Source organism: Podarcis pityusensis (assembly GCF_964106645.2).
Source record: "Podarcis pityusensis genome assembly, chromosome: 3".
Taxonomy (NCBI): Eukaryota; Metazoa; Chordata; class Lepidosauria; order Squamata; family Lacertidae; genus Podarcis; species Podarcis pityusensis.
Genome location: NC_138026.1, coordinates 22,398,648 through 22,415,254, shown reverse-complemented (window position 1 = coordinate 22,415,254; position 16,607 = coordinate 22,398,648). Strand labels below are relative to the sequence as shown.

Genomic DNA, 16,607 nt, shown 5'->3' with positions numbered 1-16,607 from the left:
CTGGGTCAATAACGTACAATGTCAGTTCTATTAGATACCTATTTTCTCTTTATTTGTTATGCTGTTATTATTTATCATAAAAACGAGTGGAAAATAACTGCTGGTCTGGCCTGCAATTGCCCAGTGTTTAACTTTTTGTGTTTTCCATACAGCCATCAAAGAGAAATCTTGCTTTGTCAGGAACCATTTTTATTTTTTTTAAAGGCTATGGAAACAGAGCTCCATTTACTTCTGAAACTCCACTGGGCATGGCTATCAAGCACATACTAGCTAGATCCAAAGGGTTTTCCATGTGTTGAGGACTTTCCAAGGAACTCAGCTCCACCATGCCACATCAAAGCTCAGCTTTAAGTTCAGGAGGATTACGCTGGGGCAGTATTTGATTTGTGCACAGGGCTCCCACTGAAAGTAATGAACCCTCTGCAAGCACTTGATCCACTAGGTGGATGGATCTTGGCTATTTAGCTATGGCTTATGACAGTGGTGAGTGAGCATTGCAAAATAACACTGGGCAATTGCAGGCTAGTGATTTTTGTGTGTGTGACAATGTGGAGTACCATCCCCCCCCCGCCCATGACAGTTTTTATATATTGCATTCAAGACACTTTTATCAAAATATGAATACTAGGACCTCGTTTTCTTTCTTAAATCAAAAAAGGACTATGTGCATTTTTTTAAAAAAAACAACATGTTCAACATGTTGAGTTAAGGGCTTCCTATTTTCATTCAAGCTCCGGAATGCTTGAAAACTATAGCTATTAAAGGCCACACCATCAACAGAAATAATATTTAGGCAATATTGATACGGTACGGTGTCCTATCAGGTATTTAGTTTTAATTTCATTACTTTTAAGGATGCCATGGCTACAACTTCCTCATCCAACAAACCTGAAATTGAAAAGGAAAATTAAAATGGGAAAATTAAAGGAAGAAATATCCTCTTTATTATGAGATCACACTCTATTTAGAAAGGCAAGAATTCACAAGTAACTTAACTTATGCCCATTGAGTGGATAGTTTATTAAGTGAAATAAGGTTAGAAATCATAACTCCCCCCCCCGCGAAAAAGGCTCTTGTTTAATGGGGTCACAAACTTTTACTGCTGTGGTCCTCTTATAATCCTGGTTCATTTATTAAATTTCTAAACGTTCATCCGAGGATCACAGGGCAGTTTACAATATAAAAACACAAAAATACATAACAAAAAATCTAATACCCTTCCCCATACAAATGCTGTTTAAAAGACCATAGATTATTTAATGAGTCAAAGATCTAGGAGAAGAGGAATGGTTCTGCCTAGTGCCTAAATATATTTAATGAAGGTGGCAGGTGAGCCTTAGCAAGGTATCATATTGATTCACATGCTGTACAATTACCCCAGCTGATTTCTACAATTTGTAAGGTTGTTAAAGGTGCAGAAGAAGGGCTGGCTGGGAATTCGCAGTTGAGTTTGACAATCCTAGCCCTTAAAGGTTGCAATGGGGAAAAAGAAAACCCAATAGATAAAGTACACACAGCCATACAGTCGCACAATGAATCTTCTTCTCTCTTTCTGGAGACTCTGTGGTGGCTCTTGTGTTTTTAATGAGGTTGTCAACATTTCCTGACTGTGACTCCTTCTCTACCTGTAACAAACAGTTCATTAAAAAAAAAAAGAGGGAAGAAAATTGCCAAGTTATTTCCTAACTAGGATCCTGTATCTGTAACAGTTTCCAACTTTTACCAAGTACTGTTATTTATTTACCTGAAACACTGGATTCATTGGTTGACATTAGTATGGGATCGTGCTGCTGGCCTTTAAAGGTTGCAGTGGAAAAGAGGAAAATCAGCAGATAAACACACAGCTTCCCTCTAAATATTTCTGCCCTTTATCACCCTATTTTCATAGTACTTGCTTTGCACAACTCATGGTATGAATTGGGGGGGGGGGCATGATGTTGTGAGTTTCCCTGCTGATGGTGATCATGGCTGTGGCGTTTGCCTCCTAGGATGGGTCAAGGAAAGGGTTAAAATGGGTGTGATGTGATTGGCCAGTGAGAATGCAAGGGGGGAGTAAAAGATAGAGTGGGAGGTTTTGAAAAGTCAGTTGAGGTTTGGGAGTTGGGAGTTGAGGCTTGGGTGTTGGAGGAGGAAGAAGGTGGAATAGGCAGTGGGTTGGTCGAGTGGTATTGTGAGAGAGTGAGAGGAATTGTTAGGGAGTTAGATAGTTGGGAATAATTCAGTTTGAAGTTGTTAGGAACTAAGATTTAAGAAACTGACAAGAGAAAAATAAACCGAAACCATACGCTTATTCCTGCACTTAAAAATAAACTTGATTATTTGTTTATGTTAACAACTGTCTGGACTCCGTGTGTCCCTGTGAGAAGTGGGGTGGTGGCAGCGAAGAGAGCAACCGCAGTGGTGGCACAGGGTCAATAGACCATGAAACGTCCGGGGGCCCTGTGTGATCGCCACAATGGCAAACTCAGGAAGTGACCCCTATGACTTGCAAAGTGCTTAACAATTTGAGTGTGAACCTGGCCACGGGGCTATTGGCATCCATTATGAGTCTATTGCCATCTCCACGGTATTGACCAACCCTCTGTTAAGACCAGTGTTGAGTTCTGACAGCTGCTTTCAACAGAACATATGAAGAATAGATTAGCATCCCCCTGAGCAGATTCCAAATGAAGTCTCCTCGTTTCTAATTACATTTCTCATTCCCAGATTGCAAAATGACATTTCTAGGCAGACTTGACTCCCAACATCTCCGTTCTAGAAGCGTTACCGAGCCAAATTATGTAAACTAAGTAGGAGAGGTCAAGTGTGTGCCCACAAACCTGAAAATTCAATAACCCAGAACACAAGCTGCACATTAGTTAAGTCTAATTGTCAGGAAGCAAAACAATGTTTGCCATCCATCTCACTGAGCAGACATTTGTGGCTAGACTCTAACCACATTCAGGTTAGATTTAGGATCTGGGGCAGTACCAGTACTACACTAAGCAAATCATTAGCTTTCTAATAATGTTGATATATATTAGACAAACCAATCAGATCTGTATTTTCCGAGGCTGACTTGCAGCTCTACTTTAATTTATATTTTCCTCTCCGTGCTGAAACACTATGGAAACAGGAGATAAATCCCCAAAGATTAGGTTCTCAAATGGGTGGGGGTGGGTTTGTTCTACAAAAGTAATGCTTATGTTTGTTTATTGCCCCAGCAGAATGCTCCCCTCAGTACACATTTTTTAAAAGTATTGTTTCATCACTCAACAAGGAACTCCAAAAAGAACTTAAATTATTTTCTGCATTTCCACATTGATTTGTTGCCAAAGTTGTACTGTTTACAGGGAAATAAATGCTCATCGCTGGAGCTAAAATAAATGTTCAGTCTTAATGCTAACAAGAGAGAGTAATTGAAGAGGAGAAAAAAAAATGCATTGATCTTCTCCTGATGCTCCAACTATACAAATTACTTTTTTGATTAACAGCTAGAATTACCAGGGCCATGTCTTCTACATCAATAAGTCAATCTGAAAATCATGCAACTTTGCCAGAATAGGTGTGCTACTGCAAATGTGTTGACTTTTCAATCTAAGCAGTTTAAGCACTATCTTTTAAAAGAACACAATTTTAGCAAAGCTTAACAAATCATGGAGCTTACAAAAGAACTTTACATTTGACACAGTGAGACTGTTATAATTTTATATCCATTGAATAAGCCAATCAGAAAAGTCAGCCAACAAATCATTTTTAAAGACAATTGTAATATACCTTCCAAAGCAGAGCTGGCAAACCTTTTCTGACCTGGGGGCTGTACTCTCCATGGGCTGCAGTGTGTATGGCCCAACCCCACAATCGGTCATGCCCTGTCACATGCAAAACTTCCCACACCCTGATTCCATTGCAACAATTGCCTATGGCTCATCACTGGTGTAGAACAGGGGTCAGCAAAGTTTATCTTGCCTGGTCTGGATCGGTCCCACGGAGATCCCTCCGTGGGCCAGATGGTGTGTGAGAGAGAGAGCGCCCATGATTTTCAGCTTCTGCGTCTGTGGAAACATGATTTTTGGTGCCGCAGAAGCGAGACCCCGCACTACACTGGTTTAGTGCAACGCACGAGCGGGCGGCTCGTGGGCCGGTCAAACGACCTCCGCAGGCTGCTTCGAGCCCATGGGCCTTAGGTTGCTGACGCCTGGTGTAGAATTTTGCAGGTCATACAACAGGAAGAAATTAGATTTCTAAGAGGAATGCCTGAGCATCCAACCACTCCCCACGATTATGACTGTTTCAGTGACATGCAGTGAAATTTTCTGTAGGGGAACAGTTAGGGCCAGAGGCGCCAGCTTGTGAGGGCAGTGCCCACTGGACATCACACCCCCTTCCCTAAGCCAGGCAGAGACTTCCCGGGCCTTGGGAAGGAGGCACGAAGCCTGTGACAGGATGCTGGATCCCTCCTGCCTCCTCCCCAAAGCCAGGTGGACTTTGGGAAGGTGGCAGGCGGCTTCCTGGATCCGTCAGAGCATCGTCCCTCCCTCCCTAAGCCGGACAGAAGCTTCCCAGGCTTTGGGAAGGAGGTGCCAGGGGAACATTTAGGGGACTAGCCTAGTCCCCCTAGTCCAAGGGTCAGCAAACTTTTTCAGCAGGGGGCCAGTTCACTGTCCCTCAGACCTTGTGGGGGGCTGGACTATATTTTGAAAAATAATAATGAACAAATTCCTATGACCCACAAATAACCCAGAGATGCATTTTAAATAAAAGCATACATCCTGCTCATGTAAAAGCACCAGCCAGGACCCACAAATAACCCAGAGATGCATTTTAAATAAAATGACACATTCTACTCATGTAAAAACACGCTGATTCCCAGACTGTCCGCAGGCCACATTTAGAAGGCGATTGGGCTGGTCCCGGCCCCTGGGCCTTAGTTTGCCTACCCCTGCCCTAGTCCAAAGACTGCACGCCATGGGACTATTTGATACTAGGTGTATGCATTAATCCAAAACGGAAGCTTTCATTCACTGCACTTCCAGATCAGAGTTTCCTCGAGTATACAGGATTCCTAAATAGAAATAGCTAAATAGGCATAAAGAGGTAATGAACCAAAGAGACAAGGTGTGGAATTAGAGTAGCAGAAAGCTGAAAAAGAGACTTACGTTGGAAGATATCAAAGAAATAAAAAAACCAAAACCCTCTATAATCTGCCATATATCTCAAAAGTGAAGTAGCTATGAAAATGAGCAGTCTCACAAGTTTCTGTAATGGTGTTTGTGTATGACAAGCTATCAGTAGAAGGCTTTTCAAAATCGCATCTTTACGAATTACAATTCTGACATTTAAATAAAAGGATCCATCAGGGCTGTTAGTACGATTAAGGAAAGCCACCACTTCTTCTGCACTAGTGAACTCCTATTGACCTCAAAATCATTTCTTCTGACACAAAGGACACAAACCAGAATATCAAATATATTTCCACAAGAGAAGAACGTGTAGAATTCTTGCTGGTAAAAGTCTGGCCTGCTAATCCAGGAGTTGACCAAACTTTGGGGGAAGTACAATGGCACATAAACAAAACTAAAAGTGAGAAACTTAGGGAAAAGTGAGTGCACACGAAAGCTATAAATGCTATCCATTTAGAAAAGAACAAAACAAAGAGGAATCCTATACTTTTGCAGATGGCCTATCACAGGGGATGCTCAGATGTCTTTCAAGGATGAAGTCAGTTAACACATGCAAATTGGCCGTTAGGTGATAGGCAGTAAGTTTCCTTAGGTTTTAATTTTTTATGTTGCCTTAATCTGCTTACTAAAATTAGATTGCTTCCATTCAAGAACTTTGCCCAATATTCAATATTTTGTTTGCAATTCAAGATAGTCATGAGAGCTGTAACAATTGTGAATACAATCCACCTTTCCACTTCTCTGAAATTTGTGGTGCAGAGATGGAAACAGGAACGAGTACCTACTTTGGAGGAGTGGAGAATGAAGCTGATGGACTATGCAGAACTTGACAAAATGACAGGGAAGATCAGATACCAACGAGATCAAAAGTTTATCGAGGACTGGGGAAAATTTGTTGAGTATTGGGGAGGCTTAAGTGATAATGAAATAACGTTTGTGGCATTTAAAGAAGCTCTGTAAAAACTTAAAGAAATATTGTAAGAAAGGAAAACAGGTGAGGATAGGTTTGTTAAAAGACAATATGAAATGTAGGAAATGTGTAACTAAAAAGTCTAATTCGGATGATTGTCAGAATGGCTGATGGAAGTCCAAAAAAGGAGAAAATTTGTAAAGTGGAAATGTTTTGTTTATTTTTTCTTTTGCTGAAAATTAATAAAAAATATTATTAAAAAAAAAAAAAGAAATTTGTGGTGCAGCTTCCCAGCAAAATAATGTGTAAAGAAGTGCACATGTCCTGGCTCCCACCTGATGAAGAACTTGAACTCCTGTTGCTGCTTCTACCAAAATCTTTAATGCTCAGATCAGTGCAATACACAGGCAGCATGCACTTCAAAAGCACAGCAGGTACTACACATGGCTTCACAAGCAAATACATTGATCCGATGATGTGATGTCCCCTGCCAACCTGCTATAAGGAATAAAGGTAAAGGTAAAGGTACTCCTGACTGTTAGGTCCAGTCGCGGACAACTCTAGGGTTGTGGTGCTCATCTTGCTTTACTGGCCGAGGGAGCCGGCATACAGCTTCCGGGTCATGTGGCCAGCATGACTAAGCCGCTTCTGGCGAACGCCGTTTACCTTCCCGCCGGAGCGGTACCTATTTATCTACTTGCACTTCGCCGTGCTTTCGAACTGCTAGGTTGGCAGGAGCAGGGACCGAGCAACGGGCACTCAGCCCATCGTGGAAATTCGAACCACCGACCTTCTGATCAGAAAGCCCTAGGCTCAGTGGTTTAGACCACATGCCACCCACGTCTCGCTATAATAGGGGAGGGCAAAAGTTGGCGTGACAAACGGGTTCTGTTCCTTAGACTGAGCAAGCAAAACAGCACTTGGCTGAGAAGGCGGAAGCAGTCTCCTCTGTTCAGGTGCGGCCATCACCTGCCCCTCCATGCTTAAGGGTATTCCGTTAAAGGAACCCGGGGGTGTGGATCTCATCCGAAGCCTGGGGAGGGGCTAGGGCCATGCCATGACCCCATCGGGAACCTAGGGGGTGCTCGAGTCGATCCTCATTGGCGGGGCTGCCTCCACTAGAGGTTAACCCTTACCAGACTCCCTGCAAGGCAGGCAAGAGTCAGATATAGACTGTTGATGTCAGTGCCTAAGCCAATACCACTCACATTCTGTAACCAATAAAGCTGTGGCCTAAATTTTGCCCATTAACATTTAACCTAGAATTCTGTGTCCTTGTGTCTTTATTCTTCTTGGGGTGGCTTGGGGGCCTTGACACACAACACAGCACTTCGCTGAGAAGGCTGGAGCAGTCCCCTCTGTTCAATGTCTGCACGACCAAGGCGATGCAGGAGGTGTTTACTACCTCTTCAGAAGCATATGGGGACAGTCCCGAGCAGCACTGGGAGTGGACATGGCTTCTGACAACTCCAGAGGTAGAGCTGGACTGCAATAGACAATGTGTATGAGCCAGAAACAGCCTCTGACAGCTAGAGAGATAAGAGGCCGAGGCTGTAACTCGCATGGTGAGAAATGCTGAGGAGATGGGCTGAGGCAAGGGAAATCTGACCCAGGTGAGGCAAAGCCCTACTAGTGTTTCCCCTGCTGTGTGGCTTAAGCGTACACAGTATCTTTTCAAGAGAGGAGAATGGGGAGAACACTAGTACACATTGGCCCTGCCTCCACTGGCTGCTCAACAAGGTCTGGCAGCTACCAGCTGCTGCTGAATGGGACTTACTTCCATATAAACAAATTACTAGAGAGCAGTAAGGTTCAGCCATGTCCAGTGACGGAGGAAGCCTCTCTGGCACCTGGGGCGGGACACCAAGGGGTGCTCTTGACTGCTCTACAGCTGGGGGGAGGAAGCAGGCCATCTTGTCACCTTCCCAATTGGTACCCAGGGTGGATCGCCCCCTTTGTACGCCCCTGGCCATGTCTTTTTTTTAAAATAATTTGTATAAAACTTGTTTGGAAAATGAATAAAATCAACAAATTGTTTTACACTCATGCTTCAATTTTTGACTTCCCTCAGTTTCTCTGTCAATCTTTTGAAAAATTTCTATTTATTGATGCATTTCTAAACATAATATTGCCTTTCCCCACTCCTTTTCCTCTTACTCTCTTTTTTGCAGTATTTCTTACTATTTCACAGAGTCTCTTCAAAACCAACAAGTGTTGTCTGTACATCACATATATTTTTCAGATATTCTGTAATTTTCCCCCAGTCCTCGATAAACTTTTGGTCTTTCTGGTATCGAATCTTCCCAGTCAATTTGTCCAATTCTGCATATTCAGTCAATTTCCTTCTCCATTCTTCCACTGTTGGAATTTCTTCCTGTTTCCATCTTTGGGCACGCCCCTGGCCATGTCAGGCTGTCTCTGGATCACGCTCACTACTTCTGTATCTCCATGGACTCATAAAAAAACCCCACCCCAATTAAATAATGTAGAGAATGTCAAAATCGCTCTACAGCTCTAACTTTTGATTATGAACATTACTATTATTATTATTTAACCTCACCTTACAAAATCAACAGTGAAAATAAACAAACCTGGGCTCCAATCCAACACAGGCATACTTAGCAGCCCATTGATTTCAACAGGTTTCAGTCCTCAGATAAGTAATAGCCCCAATTAGTTTTCTACATCCCAAATCAGAACGTAATATTAGAGTGCAACAGAACTGTCACAATACGTAACATACACACAAGACCCTAAATATAAATCTTTTACACTGTTTCTTTTCTAGTTGGAAAAACACGTAAAAAAGCTACTGCTGGTTTAAGGATATGTACTGAAAATAGGTTTTTAAAAAAGGAGTTTTCTATATATATTAATGTTTTGGATCCAATATGGAGAAAGACAAATTATTTTAATATACAGTTATAATGGCTGGTAAGAGAAAAACCCAATACTCCTAATTATGTCATTTGTCAGGCTTTTCCTTCCAGTTTTATTGTGTACATGGGTATTTTGTTTTTCCCCCTGAACAATTAAGACAATAAAAACAAATCAGCTGTATGCTGCAAGAACACTATTTGTCCACAGAGTATGTTATTATGCATGTATAAAAGCATAACATGGGAATGTCTAGCTTAAAGAAATCTAATACAACCAAAAATACACAAATATTTTGAGAATGTGAATCAACCAGGAATGTTCAGAGGCTTATTATGCATCAAGAAAGCAAATGTGATTAAATAATGTATGCCTGTTGCTGCCATAATATGATCCTTATGGTGGAAATTTTGATGTTTACCATCTTCCGTTGTTATTGGAGATGGTGTTGGGGTGATTTGTGCAGACTATCTAGATTCTTTCACAGGTTTAGTTAATTGCACTTATTTCTACTTGAAGCACACCCATTGACATCAATGTATTAAAGCTGCTCTGAGTACAATGAACATTGGCTATAACTGAGCATCATAAAAATCTGATTGGCTCAGCCAGAGGTCTGAATTCTAATGGGCCTGACAGAGGAAGGTCCTCAAGTATCATAATTCTCTGTGTGTTTTTAAATGGTGAGTTTGCCAACTCTTTCCCCCTCACAATCCTGCACAACTAGTGTTATTCACTGATGCCTCTTTGTGAAGTCCATGGAGTCAGCATCAAATCGGAACCCAACAGGGAATATTTTCTGGACATTGTGATAAAAAAGTACAAGAAAAATTAAGTTTTTCAAAACAACAATAGCAACAAGTCCAAAAATGATATTTCATGGGAATGTTGCCAGCTTCTCATCTCTTCTCAGTACAATTCAACTGCTAGATCCTATGTAGTGATGGGTGACCCACACAGATCCATTTTAGAAATAATCTGGAGCATTATCCCAGACTCCACGTTTATCCAAACTCAACATTGGGTCCAGGGTAGATTAGGTTCCTATGTCTTGCCAAACAGTGACATATGCAGAATTTATGTGAATCCCCACATGCGTTCCAAGTTACTGAGGTGGCAAATTGCTGGTGGGGAGGATACCAGTTAATTTAATCAATTGTGGATTCCTTTTGGGTTGGGACAAGTTCCAGAGGGTTCCATATCTGATCCAAAAATGTTTTTTTTGGGGGGGGAGGTTAGATCCCTAAAATCCAGTGTCCAGAACTCTCTGAACTCATCATTAATTATAAGTGTTTTTCTTTGACTCTATGAAGTCTCCTCTTGTTTATCTAAAGCTAAGGTAGTTTCAGGATTTCTAATGAAGAACTAATGCAATAAAATATTAAAAGACTATAAACTCCTTACAACACCATGTCACAGAATTGAAGTTTAAACAAGGGATGAACCAAATATTCAATTTGGGGTAGAGGCATGATTTTTCAGACGCCCTCAAAATGGCTGAGAAATCTAAAACAAAAAGGGAATGAAACACATTGCGACGTTTGGTGTCAACTTCTTAAAAGCCCCAAAAATATAATGGGAGGAGCAGTTTCACTACAGCTTTCATATAGCTATTGAAGTTGGCAGTGTAATGCAGTAGTGCAGATGTGTTATTAACTCTCCAACTGATATACAATTCAGAGAATCCTTTTAGGCAGACACACACACTGGGATTGCTCCATTTCCCCAATATAGCTCCTTGCTATGCATCACAAATTGCTTTTGAAACTCCCCTGAGTTTCAAAAATAGTTTTCAAACAGTGCAATACTGCCATGAAATACGTAGAAGCCTCGCTGCGTGCGCAGAAATCATTCCAAGGCTCTCTGGACTGTGGCCAGCGGTGTTAGGAGGAAATCACATCAACATTTAGAGTGAACGAAGATGATCATGGAATAAATTATTACTGTTGTTAATTAAATGCCTTCCCTTCTGGTGGTCTGTGTTTTGAAACGTGATCCAAAGCTGTGGTAGCAAACACCAGAAGTACATTTTGAATGAAACTTCAGCCATAAGCTGAAGTCTGCAGGTCATGATACCCGGAGAACAAAAGTCTCCTTATGGCGACATCACTGTATGGGATATTGCGGATGGGGGCCTATGTTTAGCCATAAAATAGATGAAGTACATATCCTGTTTTCTGAGGTTGATACACACAGTGCGACACACACACAGCTATGTGGAGTACACAAGATTGCCAACAGACTGCCATCAACAGGTTCATCAGAACTCAACACTGAAATAAAAATAATGGCCCATTTTTATGTTGAAGAAGCACAGGCACCGTCAGTATAATTTGGTATTCTTGTCCAACATAAGATCATTAATTCCAGTGGTGTTTCACCGGAGCTAAATGTAGGCTGAACTAATCTAATTGTGGAAAGTTTGCAAACCAAAATTAGGTAATGAATTGGGCTCGGAGACATCTGAATGCTAATTTAGATTCCTTCTGAACATTTGACAGAAAGTAGCAGCAGGAAGGCTCTGTTCATTAGTGGAATATGTCACACATACATGCACATATGAACACACGAGGGAGAGGGGCGGAGAGACTCTGACATTGTATGTCAGCACCCTCTGCAATTTGCAAAATTCCTTTGAGGAATCAGGAAGCCAAGAGTTCTGTCCATTTAAAATATAGTAATCAATGTGCAAAATAACCAGATTTGGCTGATCATCTCACAGATCCTATTCTACAGTTTGATTTTTAGTGTATTTGAGCAGTCTGGGAGTTGTTAGTACCTACACATATGAATTCAAAGACAGACTCATGAACCATGCAGTTATTTCTCAGTGAGGCACAACCAACAACAAGCATATTTAAGGATTAGAGGGGTAGAAACCAATATAAATCTCCATTCTATTTCTTTAAAATCTGCTTGCCTAGTATATAAGAAAGAGGATACTAGAGTGCTGCCAGAGTGTTTGATCTGGCAAAAACAAGCATTTTGGCCTTCCAACAATTTGTTTCCTTTTTCAATGGACAAATCCTCTCTTTAATACATTAGCTACCTTCAAAATGTTAGTTACCTTTCCCTTTCTAAACAAATAATTGGTTGTTGACGTCTTTTGTTGTCAATTAGTATTTTGTTCTAATCCTGGCCAATTATAAAGCAGAGGTATAATCTCCTAATTAAAAGACATTTCATTCTCAGAAAGCAGCAGCATGCAGATTCTGAGATAAAAAAGAAGTGACATTTATCTTAAAACTCTGCTTTAAATTTTAATATTCTATGCTGGTGCTTACTTTAATTACCCACTCAACTTTTGTTTTGTTTTTATTTTTAAACATTGGGATCATATGCCACAATCATCACCCAAAAATGTACAATTTACACTGCTGTAAACTCCTCCTTAACTGTTAACTGACATATACAAAACATATTCCATAACCTGGATATTTGATTATAGCTTGTCCTATATGCAACTGACCATTTCTTTTCTTATTTAACTAACCCTTTGCAGTTAGCGTTCACCAATGAACCAGTACATAAGAAGAGAAAGGTTGCTCTAAGTTGTTCTAAAATGTGCATCTTAAGCATCTATCTGAGTATCAGGAAACAGCAAGCAGACCTCAAAATGTTGCCTTAGATGAAAATGGGGCAAGGGCCAACTCTACACACCTCTAGAATTTGAATTAGAATTATACTACTTGTTAATTCATACAACCAAGTGGATGTTAAGTAGCTGTTAAGTAGCTGCTTTAACTAGGCTACTCCATTCAAAACATTTCACAAAACCACCATACGCAGGGCTCTCAAATGTACAGCAAAACACTTGCAGAAGATTACAGTTTGAGAAAACTTACAAGAAAATTGCACAGCATGAAACACAGCTAAGGGACAGACAGGTGCACCAGTTTTGAGGGGGTCATAGGTGGCAATCCCTCTGAGGAGTTCCCTGGGCTGATTTCCTTCCTATGCTACTACTTCCCTATTCCAGTGTCCTGGAAAATCCACTGTACCTTGAGCTAGCCAGCTGGCAGTGGTTAGGGCTCCTCATTTATTACATTTAAAAGGTTCAGACAGCTGGACATGCTGTATAATAAAGTCAAGAGTCTAGGTGTGCCAGCCAAGGGTCTAGGTGTGCCCACCATCTTCATTTGCCCAGCATGCTGTCATGGGCCCAGAGGCCCTCTGGCAAAATAGATATGGTCTGAGCTCCTGGCCTTCCAACATCCTTAGGCAGCTGTGCTGGGAAGTCTGGTCATCTGCAACAGACCAGCCAGACCCTGCATCTATGGGATGCTGGTGGCTCAGTTTGCATCCCCAATGTTGTTGTTGTTTAGTCGTGTCCGACTCTTCATGACCCTATGGACCAGAGCACGCCAGGCACTCCTGTCTTCCACTGCCTCCTGCAGTTTGGTCAAACTGGGCACCACAATGGGAATGAGCAAAGGTCAGGGTCCTCACTTCAACAGGCGCCTAGTCTCTGTTGAGTGTGTGTGCATGTGTGCATGGATCCTGTCCACATTTGCATCTTACAGCACCCATTTTGGAATGTACTCCTGACAGCTTTCCATTGGTGTATTTGTCTCTTGGCTCAAAAAAAAAAAAAAAAAAAAAAAAGGTTTTTCACTCTATCATGCAGATTAATGTACCCCAGGTTTTCAAGCTCTTTTCATTAAAAAAATGTCAGCTTATTATTTAAAGGCTCAAGTTTGCATTGTACTCCCAAACCAATGTCACAGATGCAGAAGGGGGTGGAAGGAATTGTTCTACTTCTAAGAAGCCCCAAATACTGTTCCTAACTTGTCTGGTTATGCCAAGGAAGAAAAACCCAGAGCTGCTATGATACGTAAAGTATGCAGGGTGAAAAGGAATTAATTCTTTTCTGTACATGGATTGGATATTTATATAAGCAGTAAAAACAAAACAAAAAACGGTTATTTGTGCACTTGTCTTTATTTGCAACATATGCCAGGGATGTTGACATTTCTTATGGTATTTATCTGTCACCGCCAATCTTAAGTCTGACAATAACTCCATGATATGTATGATCTTAATGCTAAGCATATGGGAAACTGGCAGATGTTAACCTTATTAAAATCATTCCATTCATATAGTTAAAGTTCTGCTGATTGCAGTGTGATTAGTACTCAGGGTAGCAGCTCAAGTCTGCATATTGCTGTCATTCTTTCGGTGAACAGTCATTCTGACATTTAGGAAGTCGCTCGAAAACCTAGAAATAGCCTAAGCTCTGAAGCTACAGAGTTCACTTTTTGTTTCCAGTGGAGGGCTGACAAAATAGATACTATAAACTAGGAAGAGCAAGTGAAATCGCTTTTCATGCAAATATTTCCCCACAACCTGAAATCCCTGTCTGACTGGGGTTCAAGGTTGCATGGATACCATCACCCCTTGCAGCGGTTAGTGCTGTATGTATGGCCAACAGGCACGTAGCTACTCAAAGCACCCCAATTCCCTGCTCCTTTACACAGGGGCTGTAAGAACGAGAGCAGCTCAAGTATATGGGTATATAAATTTTAACATTGAAGAGTGCATACAGCACCATCTCAGACATATTGACTTGGAGTAAGTCCCACTTACGGTACTTTGGGGTAAATCCCACGGAACTAAGTGTACATAGGCTTATAGCTATAAGCATTCAATTCTTTTAACAATTAGGTGAGAATTCAGAAGAACAATACTGCTAATTGTTAGGCTAATAGAGAACCATATGAAACAGGAATATAAATTATTCAGCACTTAATTACTGGGTCCCAAACAGAAGGGAATACTTGATTAAACCTAGAAGTTCGTTCATTGTCATTAATATACATGATGTAGAAAACATGGCTAGACCAGGAGCCAACTTTCAGACAATAAACTATAAATTAAACATTTTCTGTAATGTGAAATTGAGCTGTAAAGATGTCCAAAGTGAATTAAAGGTGTTGCTCTTAAAATGGCCAAACTTATCCCTTATAAAAAGCACAGGACCAAACACTAATAGAATTTTGACATCACCTTCTGAAATATGGTTATTCAATGTTTGATTCATGCTGAGTTTACTTTCCAAATGATCATTATAATATATAGCATCTTTTTCAATTATTAATGTGTTTTTTTTCTCTACTTGCTTAAAAGCTATGTGATCAAAACCGGACTATATGTTTGAGTACTGTAGCCTGCTAATTTTATTACTAAACAATAGGGTAGAGCTGGAATGTCAATAAATTATTATTATGCTCTTCAAATATAGTAATAATAATCTTGGTCTTATGTGGGAATCATGTCTGTTAAAACCAAATCTATATGACCAAAGCTGTTGCACCGAGAACCTGGCTGCATTTCATCAGACCATTTCATAGATCTCTAGGCCTAAATCCAGCTTCCAAAAGTATAATGAATAATAGTCCAGATCTAATATTCAGATAGAGGACATGGGTGGTGATGGCCTAAGCCACTGAGCCTATTGGGCTTGCCAGTTGGAAGGTCGGCAGTTCAAATCTGTGTGACAGGGTGACCTCCCGTTGCTCTGTCCCAGCTCCTGCCAACCTAGCAGTTCGAAAGCACACCGGTGCAAGTAGATAAATAGGGAAGGTAAATGGTGTCTCCGTGTGCTCTGGCATTTGTTACAGTGTCCCATTGCCCAGAAGCAACTTAATCATGCTGGCCACATGACCTGGAAAGCTGTCTGTGGACAAATGCCTGCTTCCTTGGCCTGAAAAGCGAGATGAGCGCCACACCCCATAGTCGCCTTTGACTGGACTTAACCATCCAGGGGTCCTTTACTTTTTACTTTTTTTTTTTTTTACTTTACTCAGATAGAGTAGCATTTTAGTGCTGCTCCATGCAGGGCCTTTCCACACTTAGCTTTTATTATTAAAATAATGTTGCTATTTTAATAATAAAAAAGCCATGCTGCCACACAACATCATCATTATTCAACTACTATTCTGGAATAATGTACTTTGGTTAAAAGGTAACTTTTTTCCTTTTTCTCTCCGCCCCCCCAAACTAATTACCTCAAGACAGTGTCTGAGGAGAAAATGGCAGATAGCTATGGAAGTTTCCGGATTAACTGTACGAGCTCAGTCTTTCTTGTCTACCCTTCTCCATGTCCTCCTATCTGCTGACAAGGTTAGAATTCCTGAATACTAGGCATTCTATCCTCAGCATGTGAAAACCAAACCAAACCAAACCAAACCAAACAAGCCCATACTCAAAACTCCAACATTCACCAGCTGGAAGAACATAAGGTTATGCAAAGGTTGTGGCTACAACCACATAACCTTTCTCAGTTTGGCCACAACCCATCATTAATGTAGGAGGAAAACCATATCCACTCTCTAACAGCAACATGTGACCAAAGCTGCAGTCAACTCCAAAATCACTCCTCTCTCAAACAAAAAGCAGCTATATCACAATGAAGGACTTTTAAAACGAGTCTGAAGAGCGTTGGATCCATAGCTCTCTTTTTTGCCTTCCTCATTGTGTTTGGCTTTTCCTTCCAGTTTATAAATAAATAAGTATGAAACTATGCAAAGTCTGAAATTAATCTGAGTTCCAGCTGTGGTAAATTACAGTTGTCACATTACTGGATCTTCATTTGTCTCCCTTAGTTGGCCTATTACTACTTTTAAAATATGCTGCTCTAATAAAATAATTTCACACAA

The 16,607-nt window shown here is 40.9% G+C and overlaps 1 protein-coding gene and 1 long non-coding RNA gene across 3 annotated transcripts in view; both read right to left on the bottom strand.

Annotated features, from left to right (window-relative positions):
- CSMD1 (CUB and Sushi multiple domains 1) overlaps window positions 1-16,607 on the bottom strand; it is a 940,367-nt gene that overhangs the window by 411,392 nt on the left and 512,368 nt on the right. The window lies entirely within an intron of this gene.
- On the bottom strand, window positions 992-2,968 carry LOC308473649. Its single transcript, XR_013984140.1, has 2 exons — window positions 1,745-2,968; window positions 992-1,625 (listed from the first exon to the last, which is right to left on the bottom strand). It is a non-coding gene; the product is annotated as an uncharacterized lncRNA (long non-coding RNA).